The sequence below is a fragment of the Tachysurus vachellii genome, chromosome 10 (assembly GCF_030014155.1).
Source record: "Tachysurus vachellii isolate PV-2020 chromosome 10, HZAU_Pvac_v1, whole genome shotgun sequence".
Lineage (NCBI taxonomy): Eukaryota > Metazoa > Chordata > Actinopteri > Siluriformes > Bagridae > Tachysurus > Tachysurus vachellii.
In genome coordinates, this window is record NC_083469.1 from 4,493,262 (window position 1) to 4,504,822 (window position 11,561).

At 37.3% G+C, this 11,561-nt stretch overlaps 1 long non-coding RNA gene and 1 pseudogene across 1 annotated transcript; both read right to left on the reverse strand.

Moving 5' to 3' along the window:
* The window catches only part of LOC132852455 (translation initiation factor eIF-2B subunit epsilon-like), a 123,759-nt pseudogene that overhangs the window by 12,350 nt on the left and 99,848 nt on the right, over positions 1 to 11,561 (reverse strand).
* LOC132851985 (uncharacterized) lies at positions 4,597 to 6,356 on the reverse strand. The gene is made up of 2 exons (XR_009649087.1): positions 5,643 to 6,356; positions 4,597 to 4,984 (listed from the first exon to the last, which is right to left on the reverse strand). It is a non-coding gene; the product is annotated as an uncharacterized LOC132851985 (long non-coding RNA).

The window sequence follows — 11,561 nt, forward strand, 5'->3', positions numbered from 1 at the left end:
CCTGAACAGATCGATTTCTGTTACTAACGTTAATTGTTTCGACCAGTTGTAAACTGTTCTTTAAATGATCAAGAACATTTATAATAATAATAATAATTTAATAATTAAAATAAAGTAAATAAAAGTAAATAAAAATAAAATAATTTTCCAGGACAACAAGATTTTTTCCAGGACAATTTATGTTTTCTCTCATTTTCCATGTGTTTTCCAGGACTGGAACATTGGTCATTAATTTTCCAGGATTTCCAGGACGCGTGGGAACCCTGATTGTATAAATTGCCTAGGCCTATATACAAACAAAGGTTACGTTCTTTCTTTTAAATAAAAACCCGTGATGTCGTGTTTACACTATTGGTTACCGGATGTCACACTATGGCCTGTGCGTTCGCTCCGTCTCATGCTCTCATTCTCTGTCAGAGTCAACGGTTCGCGCTTGGTAATGATGGCTGCGGCTACAGTAAACAAAATGCTCGCGGTCACCGTTCAAAGTCATACGGGTTCGGTCCGTGACGTCACGATATGCTAATTTGTTTTAAAGTCACACCTACGTAATCAGCATCACCAAAATTGTACTTTTTTTTGAAACTTGAAAAAAAAAAAAATATATATATATATATATATATATATATATATATATATATATATATACACACATACACACACACACACACACACATACACACCTACCTACTGACCCTTTTTTTTTTTTTTTTTACTGTTACTGCAAACCAAAATATTTAAGGATGTCCTTACTAAGAAATTTCTGTACTTCTGCATAAACAAAGACGGACTTACTGGATTAGCTGCCAGGCGCCGCGCCTGCTCTTCACGAAGCCGCTCTTGCCGCTGAAACAGCCACCGCAGATACACACACATCACAAATTCCGCCAAACGCGTTTCACTCCGCAGCCGCTCCGCAAGCGTTTCACGCCCCGGCGTCTTCGGCACTTTACGCCGCCGCCGCTCCTCAGGCGTTTCACGCCCCGGCGTCTTCGGCACTTTACGCCGCCGCCGATCCACAACCGTTTCAAACCGCCGCGTCTCCACGGGGCTGCCGGGTCCACGATGATATCGTCTATGGCTTGCCATGTTATTAAATTAAATATACAGCGGCTGCTCTTTTTATAGACTGACATTGTAATTATGCATAAGGCTAAACATGCTTATTGGCTAAGATACTTGTGACGGAAGAACCAATCAGAAACACGCCGTAAAATTACAGCGTCAGTCAACCATTCCATTTTTTCACACACACCTTCCACCACATCTCCGTTCAGAGCTCGATTCCTTGTTATTTTTACTGCTTCATTCTTTCTGTACAAATATTTTTACAATAAATATAGAAAAATATTATATATATATATATATAATTATATAAATATAATATAATTATATTACACATATAGAGGCTTTACATATCTAACAATTACATCACAGACATATGTACTATAAGAGACGTCTTATTATAAAATATAATAAAACTGACCACTAAATATACATTAGATGAAAATTAGTATCATTTTAAGAAAGTCTGTAAAGTAAAATGTGAAAAAGTAAAAAGAAAGGGTTTTAAATGATCACACTTCATTTAGCTCCTGATAATTATTACTAATGAACTGTTATTAAAAACATTCACATCATTCATTTTAAGCTAGTATTATAAAAAAAAATTATTAAAAAAAAAAAAAAAAAAAAGGTTTTACAAATAATTGTGCGTGTTTAGAGATCCATCTGTGTTAGATAAATATTCTGTGAAGATGTTGGTCTATATCAGCTTTACTGATGCTGGCAACGTGCTGTTAACATCACATGGATGTAGTCAGATTAAATATTGTACAGTAATATCATACCTTGTTGACGTGAAATGTTCTGTACACTAATGTTGAGGATAAAAGTTTACTGAAAGAGAGCAGTAACAGATGCAGCACATTGTGTGATTCACTTACTGCGGTCAGATGTCGCCATCTAGTGGATGTGTGTCGCAAGGAAAAAGTCAGTGTTTTAGTCTAAGTCTAAGATATAAGTCTTAAGTCCTGAACTTCATACCAGGTGACTGTGGAGGAGCAGAACAAACATGGGGATGTTAGGATAAGAATAAGGACAGAATAAGACTTTTAGGACTAATTCATGTATTTTTATGAAAATGTTTTCTTACATCAGACTTAAACCCAGCAAGAATGTTCCACTGAATATAGACAGCATTTAAAAATGTTATACATTAGAGTTATAGTGACTGTCAGTAAATTCATTATATTTGTTTATAGGTTATTGAATGTGATTTTTATTAAATATAATAAACACCAGACCCTATGATGCTTTTTGATCATTTTAAGGGTGGAAAAAACAACAACAAAAACTCCCCAAAGGACTTCACTGTTATATGAAAAGACACTAAAGAAGCAGCCCTCCTGAGCAGAAGCCAGGTAAAGGACAAAAGATCAATCTGTTCCTTCCCCAGAATAATCACCATACTCTATTACATTATATATATATATATATATATATATATATATATATATATATATATATATATATATATATATATATATATGTAATTATATATATACATGTAATTATATATATACATGATAGTATCATTTACTGAAAGTGGACACTTTATTACTACACAGTTGATTATATATAGTGATGTCGTATCTATTAATATAAGAGATGAAGATCATGAACATTTAGGAGGGGGGAAAGCAGCTATGGACAGATTATTGCTTTAATGATCCAAACAAGAACATGAGGACTTGGGACACAAAGGGACAGGGGAGCTAGACTCACAAAGGTAGGAGAACACGGCAGTGTAAAGAAATGAACAGAAGTAAAAACAGAGTCTTGTGTAGTCTGCTTTTTTTTTTTTGTTTTTTTTTAGCTAAACAATGACAGCAAAGAAAAACTAGCTGCATACCCTAGGGCCTAGGCTAAACTAACTTAAAGTACAGTGGGTGGCACCAGGACTCTTAGCTCTTAGCTCGTATTTTGTCAACTGCTTATCCGCAAGTTGCCCTTCCAGTGCCTGGAGAGAGAAGTCGCTCAGGATTTCAAGACCGACTTGCGTTTCCAGAGCTCGGCCGTCATGGCCTTGCAGGAGGCTAGCGAGGCATACCTGGTCGGTCTGTTCGAGGACACCAACCTGTGCGCCATTCACGCCAAGAGAGTGACCATCATGCCTAAGGACATTCAGCTGGCCCGCCGTATTCGCGGAGAGCGCGCTTAAACCTCAATTCTGTCTAACGTACACAAAGGCTCTTTTAAGAGCCACCACATTTTCTCTGATAAATGAGCAGTTCTTCATGTGTATGTGAGCTCAGAGTTTGTTGTATAAAGCTCACTGTGTGTGTATAATCAGGCTTCTAAAGATATGAGGTGTAATATAATGTTTGTGTGATTAACATTAGAGATGAGCCGGATACTTGGCTGAAACGAGTATCCGGTACGGATAAAGCACTTCTGCCGAGTACGAGTATTATACGAGTAATACGAGTCAATATCTGTGTTCGGATTGAATGAAAATCATCATTGGTAGCTGATTGTGTCCGCGTTCTGTGATAGGCTAGTCACAGCGCCCCTCCCCTACAGTGATAGGCTAGTCACAGCGCCCCTCCCCTACAGTGATAGGCTAGTCACAGCGCCCCTCCCCTACACACATACAGATGTATTGTGTTGCTGTGTCTCGCTCTGCTCACTCACAGTCACACACAGAACAGCTCTCTGTCTCTCCCTCAGTCACTCTGGTTCGCGGGTCTTTTCCGTTAACGTTTAGGGTTTCTTCAGCTTTTTACTTCGGGTTGTAACGTTAATAATACGTACTTACTAACCAGTAGAGTTCTGGTAAACGTGGGTTCGTTCAGACGTGGTGCTTGCTTGGTAGAATGCGACTCGCATTGCGTCTCTGCCTGTCGGAGACTTTTTTCTTTTTTAAACCTTCAGCTGTCTCTAACCAGTAACCAGACACTGTGTGTCTGACACGTTTTTGCTGTATTTCATAAAAACAAAGGTAGTAAGCTAGTGTTATAAATATTACAAATTAATTATTAAGCTACAAACACACACACACACACCTGGTGTGGAAATAAAAAAATAAAAAAGAACCAAAAAAAAAAAAAAAAAAAAAAATCACACTGATCATAAAAAATTAAAAGTTAAAAAAGAAAGTTATGTTGTTCATTACATTTTACTTCATAATTGCACTGCATTGTTGTTTTCATTGTTGCAAAACTTGTTCTGTAATATAGTTCGTTTGCTATCGTGATCAAAACCATTGATCTGAAGCTCAACCCTGATGCTGTCCTGTAAATATTTTTCTAATCAGCAATAAATAATTTCTGATCAACCCATATCAATTGCATGCTTAAAATAACATACCGGTTAAAGCCACGCCCAGTCCAAGACAAGCCCCGCCTACATCCGGGTTAGGCCCCACCCACTACAGATACAGATAATTCATATGGTTAACAGATAGAGATAATGCTGTACTCGCTCATCCCTAATTAACACACATGTAAATGTGAATCTGCTTTAGAGAAATGATTTACAGAGAGTTTGTGTGTTAGGAATATTGTGTTGAGGGATAAGAAGAGTCATTGAAAATAAATAAATGCACATTTATTTGTATAGCGCTTTTCGCAATGGATGTCTCAAAGCAGCTTTACAGAAAATCACCATAAAACAAAGTTATATAGAGATTAATATAAAACAAAAACTCAAGGTTATTATTAGTATGTATTCATCCCTAATGAGAAAGCCTGAGGTGTCTGTGGTGAGGTAAAACACCCTTAGAGAGAATCCTTGAGAGGAACTGGATTTAAGGGGGAACCTGGTGCTCATGTGGGTGACACTGGAGGGTGTGATTATAAATATACAGTCTGACAATGTTGTATTGATGATGAGGTCGTTGTCCTCAACAATCACGTGTAGTCGTCATCTCCTCTTAGTATATCTGAATATTTAATGAAGCAGAGTCCAACTGGAGCTGGAGCTGAGTAAAGAAGCAGAAGGCTGAATTGTTGTTATCTAATTTGTAATTGCAAATTAAAATATAGTAGCATGGACAAAATAGGTTAAAGAAAAAGTGTTTATTCTTTGTTTTGTGTTCAAACACAAATAGAGCGAAAATCACAAATAGTTGCAGGTTACTATTATTAAGTATTAGTATGTTGTTGTTTTTTATTTTAGAATATTGCTTCTATTACTACTATCAACAACAAGAAGAAAACTAATATAAAAGCAATAAATGACAATTAAAACTTACTGTTAATACAATTTGATCTTATAATTGTTGGCCAAATTTCAAAATTGCAAGAATACATTTAGTTGTTGACTGAATCTTTCAAACTAGATTACAATTTTCATATATAGTTAGGTCCATATATATTTGGACACAGGCACAATTTTATTTATTTATTTATTTTTTTAGGTATTTACTAAAACATATTCAAGCTATAGTTGTATAGGTATAGTGGGCAGAAAGTCTCAGCTTTAATTTGAGGATATTTAAATCCAAATTGGAGGAAGGGATTAGGAATTACAGCTCTTGGACAGTTCGATTGGACAGTTGAATCAGAAGCTGTTTCAATTAAGCAGGTAAAAGGTAAAAGTGTGGTATTTGCACTTGGAATCTGTTGCTGTGAACCTACATCATGCGTTCAAAGGCGCTCTCCATGCAAGTCAAACAGGTCATCGTTAGGCTTCAAAAACAAAACAAATCCATCAGAGAGATAGCAGGAACATTAGGAGTGGCCAGATCAACAGTTTGGTACATTCTGAGGAAAAAAGAATGCAATGGTGAGCTCAGCAACATAAAAAGGCCTGGCCGTCCATGGAAGACAACAGTAGTAGATGATCGCAAACCATTCATAAGTCTCAAGAATAGAAAGGCCAGATTGGACTTTGTCAAAAAAACATCTAAAAAGGCCCGACCAGTTCTGGAAAAACATTCTTTGGACTGATAAAACTAAGATCAACCTTTCCCAGAATGACGGGAAAAGAAAAGTATGGAGAAGGCTTGGAACAGCTCATGATCCAAAGCTTATGTAACCTTTGTCTTAGGTTAATGTAACTACTACCTAATTTAAGTATTAAGAAATTAAAGCTGGGCTAGTATCAGAAGCTCTAGATATGACAATGGAGCCTGAAATAGTAAACGGTCATCTGAACAGACAACACAAAACAGATAAATTCGAAAATTGTATTATACAAAATGAATGGCAGTTATTTACATTCCCTGCCTACCTAAGCCGGCTTCCTAAGTGCACAGCACACAATAAACTCAAAACAAAACCTCAAATTAAAAAAAAAAAAAAATAGATAGATAGATAGTAGATCGACTGGTAAATAGAGTAGACTGGTTTCATATATATATAGACTGGAGTATATAGAGTAGACTGGTTTCATATATATATATATATATATATATATATATATATATATATATATATATATATGTGAAACCAGTCTACTCTATTTACCAGTCGATCTACGTTCCTACCCTCACCTATGGTCATGAGCTTTGGGTCATGACCAAAAGGACAACATCCTGGATACAAGCGGCCGAAATGAGTTTCCTCCGCAGGGTGGCTGGGCGCTCCATTAAAGATAGGGTGAGGAGCTCAGTCCATGGAAGTTCTTGGTGTGTGGGTGTGTGTGTTTCCTAGTGCATGTTCTCTTCACTACCTGGGTAGGTTTACGTGTGTTCTTATCTGTATCACAAATGAAGGCACGGGATGATGCTGGTTCCAAAGATGCCACTCTTGATCCATTCACTTCTGCGGTTGGTCTATCCCGTTCTAAAAACCAATCTATACATACAGTACAGAATGCATTAATTACAATTGCCTCATTTCTGTTCAAATCTAATCAACTGTTCTCCATTCAAATGCCAAATCAAATAACCAATTGTAAAAGGTTATAAATACTCTAATCTCTATGCAAATTAATAGGCACACATCACACCACATAACATAAGTCAGTTCAAATAAACAACAATCATTCATGTACTTACATCTCAATGTACAAAAATAAATCACAGGATTTCAAAAACCTATTTCTGAAACCAGATATTTAGGTTTTTTCCTTTTTTCATCTATTTTTCCATCTTAACATTTTAACCATCACATTTTAACATTTATTCTTTAGCTATTTATTCTACAGCTAAGATAAACTTCTGCTCCTCATATACATCAAACATGTATATTCACAATTCAATGAACTAAATCACCCTTATTTTAAACACATGTATATTAACTTTTAAGTCAACAAAACAGTATGAAGGCACCTTTAGCGGTGTAAACACTATTAAAGATCTGCTACAGTGGTGTCTAACTTAGCTGAGCTAGCATAACCATCCTTACCGGAGGTATCTTGAGAAGTTTGCTGCCATGCGGCTTAACTCTCTCTCACACAGCTTTTAACCTAATGGACAAACAATATTTCAATATACAGTATGAAATTCTTCTTTTAATTTATGTGCTTTAGAGGATATTTCACATACCAGTCCTTGTTTGCTTTCTAGCAATGTCTTTACCGGAGGAAAAGCGTGTTTGTTTCTTAAGTGAATTCCCAGGGGTGTATGCACCACCCGCAGGCAGAGTAGAGAGTTGCACTCCGGTAACCTTGTGTGGGTTACACTTGCATCATCATCTGTAAGACATAGTGGAGGCAGTGTAATTTCATGGGCATGCATGGCTTCCAGTGGCACTGGGTCACTGGTGTTTATTGATGATGTGACAGAAGACAGAAGCAGCTGGATGAATTCTGAAGTGTACAGAATATACTGTCTGCCCAGATAAAGCCAAATGCAGTAAAGTTGATTGGACGGCATTTCACAGTACAGATGGACAATGATTCAAACCACACTGCAAAAGCAACCCAGGAGTTTTTTAAGGGAAAGGAATGGAATATTCCGCAATGGCCGAGTCAATCACCTGACCTCAACTCAATTGAAAGTGCATTTGCTGAAGGCAAAACTAAAGGCAGAAAGTCCCACGAACAAAGAACAACTGAAGACAGCTGTCAAAGCCATTGCACGCCTTTTGAGACTAAGTAGGAAGGATAAAACAAATTCACCCGCAACTGTGAGTGAACAAGAGGAGACAAAACATTTGATCCTAAAGGGAGTGCAAAAGCAAGTCCATCAGAAGGAGATAGATATTTTGAACCTAGGAAAACAACTTCCAGGCCATAATAAATTACACCACCTTGATGCTTTCATAGACACAGACAATATGGTCAGGGTGGGAGGGAGAATAAGTCATTCATCATGCACTCACTCATTCAAACATCCTTTGATTATTCCCAGAGAACATCACATAACCAAATTAATAATTACAAACATTCATGAAAGAGTGAAGCACCAAGGAAAGGGATTCACAATCAATGATATCAGGTCTTGTGGCTATTGGATACCTGGAATAAACAGAGCTGTCACTTCATACACCCACAACTGTGCAACTTGTAGAAGGCTAAGAAAATCTGCTGAAGGTCAAAGGAGGAGTGATCTCCTACAGAACGTGTGGAACCTTCCTCACCTTTTACGTACTGTGGTATGGATTGCTTTGGTTCTTTCATGACTAAGGAGGGCAGAAAGCAACACAAAAGGTTTGGTCTGCTTCTGACCTGTTTTTGTTCAAGAGCTATTCACATTGAGATGTTAGAAGACATGTCTACAGATGCATTCATCAATGCCCTACGATGCTTTATTGCTATTCGAGGCACAGTGAGACAAATTCGATGTGACCAGCGTACCAATTTCATAGGTGCTAAACATGAACTGAATTCTGCATTACAGGAGCTTGACCCTGAAAGACTTAGTGTTTTTCTTGCTGGCGAGCAATGTGACTATTTTGAATGCTCACCATTCCAGTCATGCTGGTCGCGTATGGAAGCGGCAAATCAAAACTGTACGTAGTGTTCTAAGTTCAACTGTATCACTTTCATCAGGCAGACTTAGTGATGCTTCACTGCACACTTTGTTTTATGAGGCTATGGCAGTAGTCAACAGTCGACCCCTAACTGTGGATAACCTGAACGATCCTAAGAGTTTAGAACCGCTCACACCTAACCCACAAAGACTATTTCATACATCTGTGGTGCAGCACTTTAATACACAACGGACAAACTCCTTCCTACGGGAGCTGGTGTACGGTATTTGAAAAAATATGAATTCCACAATTCTGTGATATCATACAGTACAAATGCACTTTAATGTCACACAATTCATTAATTCATTAATAATACATTGTGAGTTAGTGTGACTGTGTACTAAATTGCAGTTGCGAGAACTCTTAGCTGTGAGAAAAAAGATTCAGTTGTGATAATTATAAAATAAAGAAGTATTTGGAATATTTTCTCGTAGCTGAAACAAGCTTCCACAGCTATAATTTAAATATTTCTTACCATGTTAAAAAGAAAAAAAAAAAAAAACCCTGATGTTGGTCAATGTAATATAAAGAGCTTGATATTACAACACCAGAAAGTCTGTTTGGCAAGTCATAAAGCTGTATTTGGTCCAGTAGGATTAAAAAAACATCCAGATCTGCAATGTTGTGAGAAAACCTGCCATGTACAAACCTACAACTCATCATGAGAGAATGTTCAGAATTTACCTGCTAAAAATGACAGTTTTCTCACACACCAGTGAACGTTTACACATCTCTAAAGTGGAAATTAATTTGCTCATGCACTAATATCCTCTAAGCCTGTTAGCTTTATCCTCTCCTTAAAAAGCACAATCTGAAGTATAAATGTTGAGGTTTTCAGATGACCGACTGCCAAAATCCTGTTCATTTCTTCACACAGAAAATAGAACATTTCCTCTGTTCCTGAACACAGAAGTATTAAAAAATAAAGGCCCCAGAATTCTTTTATGTAATCCATCACTCCTCATAGTCTCTGTTCTTCGTATAGAGTCATGCAGGTATTTAATATTCAATGTGACCTAGAATAGAAACCTGAATAAAAATCACACGGTCAGGCCGAACGAGAGCCTGTAAGCCATCTCCACAGGAACCTCCGGCACCGAGTCGTGGTAACATACATAGAACTCCTGAGGAACGCGTTCTAGCATCATCCGCCTGCAACACAGACCAGTGACACACAGGTTGTAAGTTCCGATTGAAAACCTACTCTGCAGCCAGATGCACCGGCTAAACATAAATAACATCGTATATATGGGTGTAAAATTGATGCTACACCAATAAAACTAGCATAGAGTATAATTTGTGTTGCACCACAGACACATAAGGTAAAATATTGTACCAGAAAAGAGGAAATGAACTACAGATCTTAAGATTCCTTCATATGTGCCATTGTCCGGTCATTTTATCAGTCTGTAAACTAAAACTTTCAATCGACTGCTGATGTTTTTCTTGCGTTTTCTGCACTGAAAACAATTTGCTTATTCATTTCTATTAGATTCATCAGTACTAACAATAAACAAAATGCCTGAGTGCAGCATTAAAGTAACCAAAGTGAAAAAGCGCTGCTAAAGATTTCTTCATATATGTACAAGAAGAAAAAGAATAGAAGACAGAGCAGGTTTCTTTTGGTCCGTCCAGTTCTCGGGTTTACACTGGAACAAAATGCCATGTTCTTTAACTGGGCCAAGGCCTAAAGAAGAGTGTGACCTGTCAGCTACTCGCATGTCCTGCTACAATATACACACATACACGCCATGCATACATGCCCACACACAAACACGCACGTACACACACACACATACACACGCACGCACACACACAGACCCCAAAACACACATACACACACACACACTAGTGCTGCAACGACACGTCGACGTCATCGATTACGTCGACTACGAAAATACATCGACATGCGTGAAATGCGTCAACGCGTCACACTGTTTGCATTCTTCTCGCGTAATGGTGGCTTCTGCTCCTGGGAATGGAGAAAGTTCCAGTCTATCACAAAAAGCTAGACCACAATTATCAAAAGTATGGGAATACCTTAAACAGAGGCCAAATAAAATGATCCTTTGTTCCCTTTGCAAAACCGAAATGGCGTACCATGGCAGCACAACTGCGATGCACGAGCACCTCAGAAAAAAAAAACATCCTTGCGCTCTCCAACCTCAAAAGGACAAGCCATATTTGTAATTATTTATTATTACAATTAGTTTTGGGAGTGATTGTTGCGTTCTTACCTGCTGTGTTTTGGTCAAGAATTAATTAATATATGCTAGGTAATAATGGTAATGCTAATCGCTAACGGTATAAACTGTAAACATATACTGTATAACTTTGCCGACGATAAAGCAAGCTTTAACTTTTAATTTATATGAAGTGGTTGTTGGAAGTTGTTTATGCACACAGACTTAAAATTAACTACTAGATTTACATTAACAGTTCGCTGTAATCTAGTAGTGTACGTGAACATATAGATAAATAGGCTACTAGTGCATTTTTGTTTACTTTTGGCACAAGCCAATTAAATAAAATAGAATCATAAGTACGTGATCAATTCTCTCATTAGTTAAGAGTTTGAAGTGATTTCTGTATTTCATAATAAAATGAAAAAATTCACTACACTTTCTGAATACAATT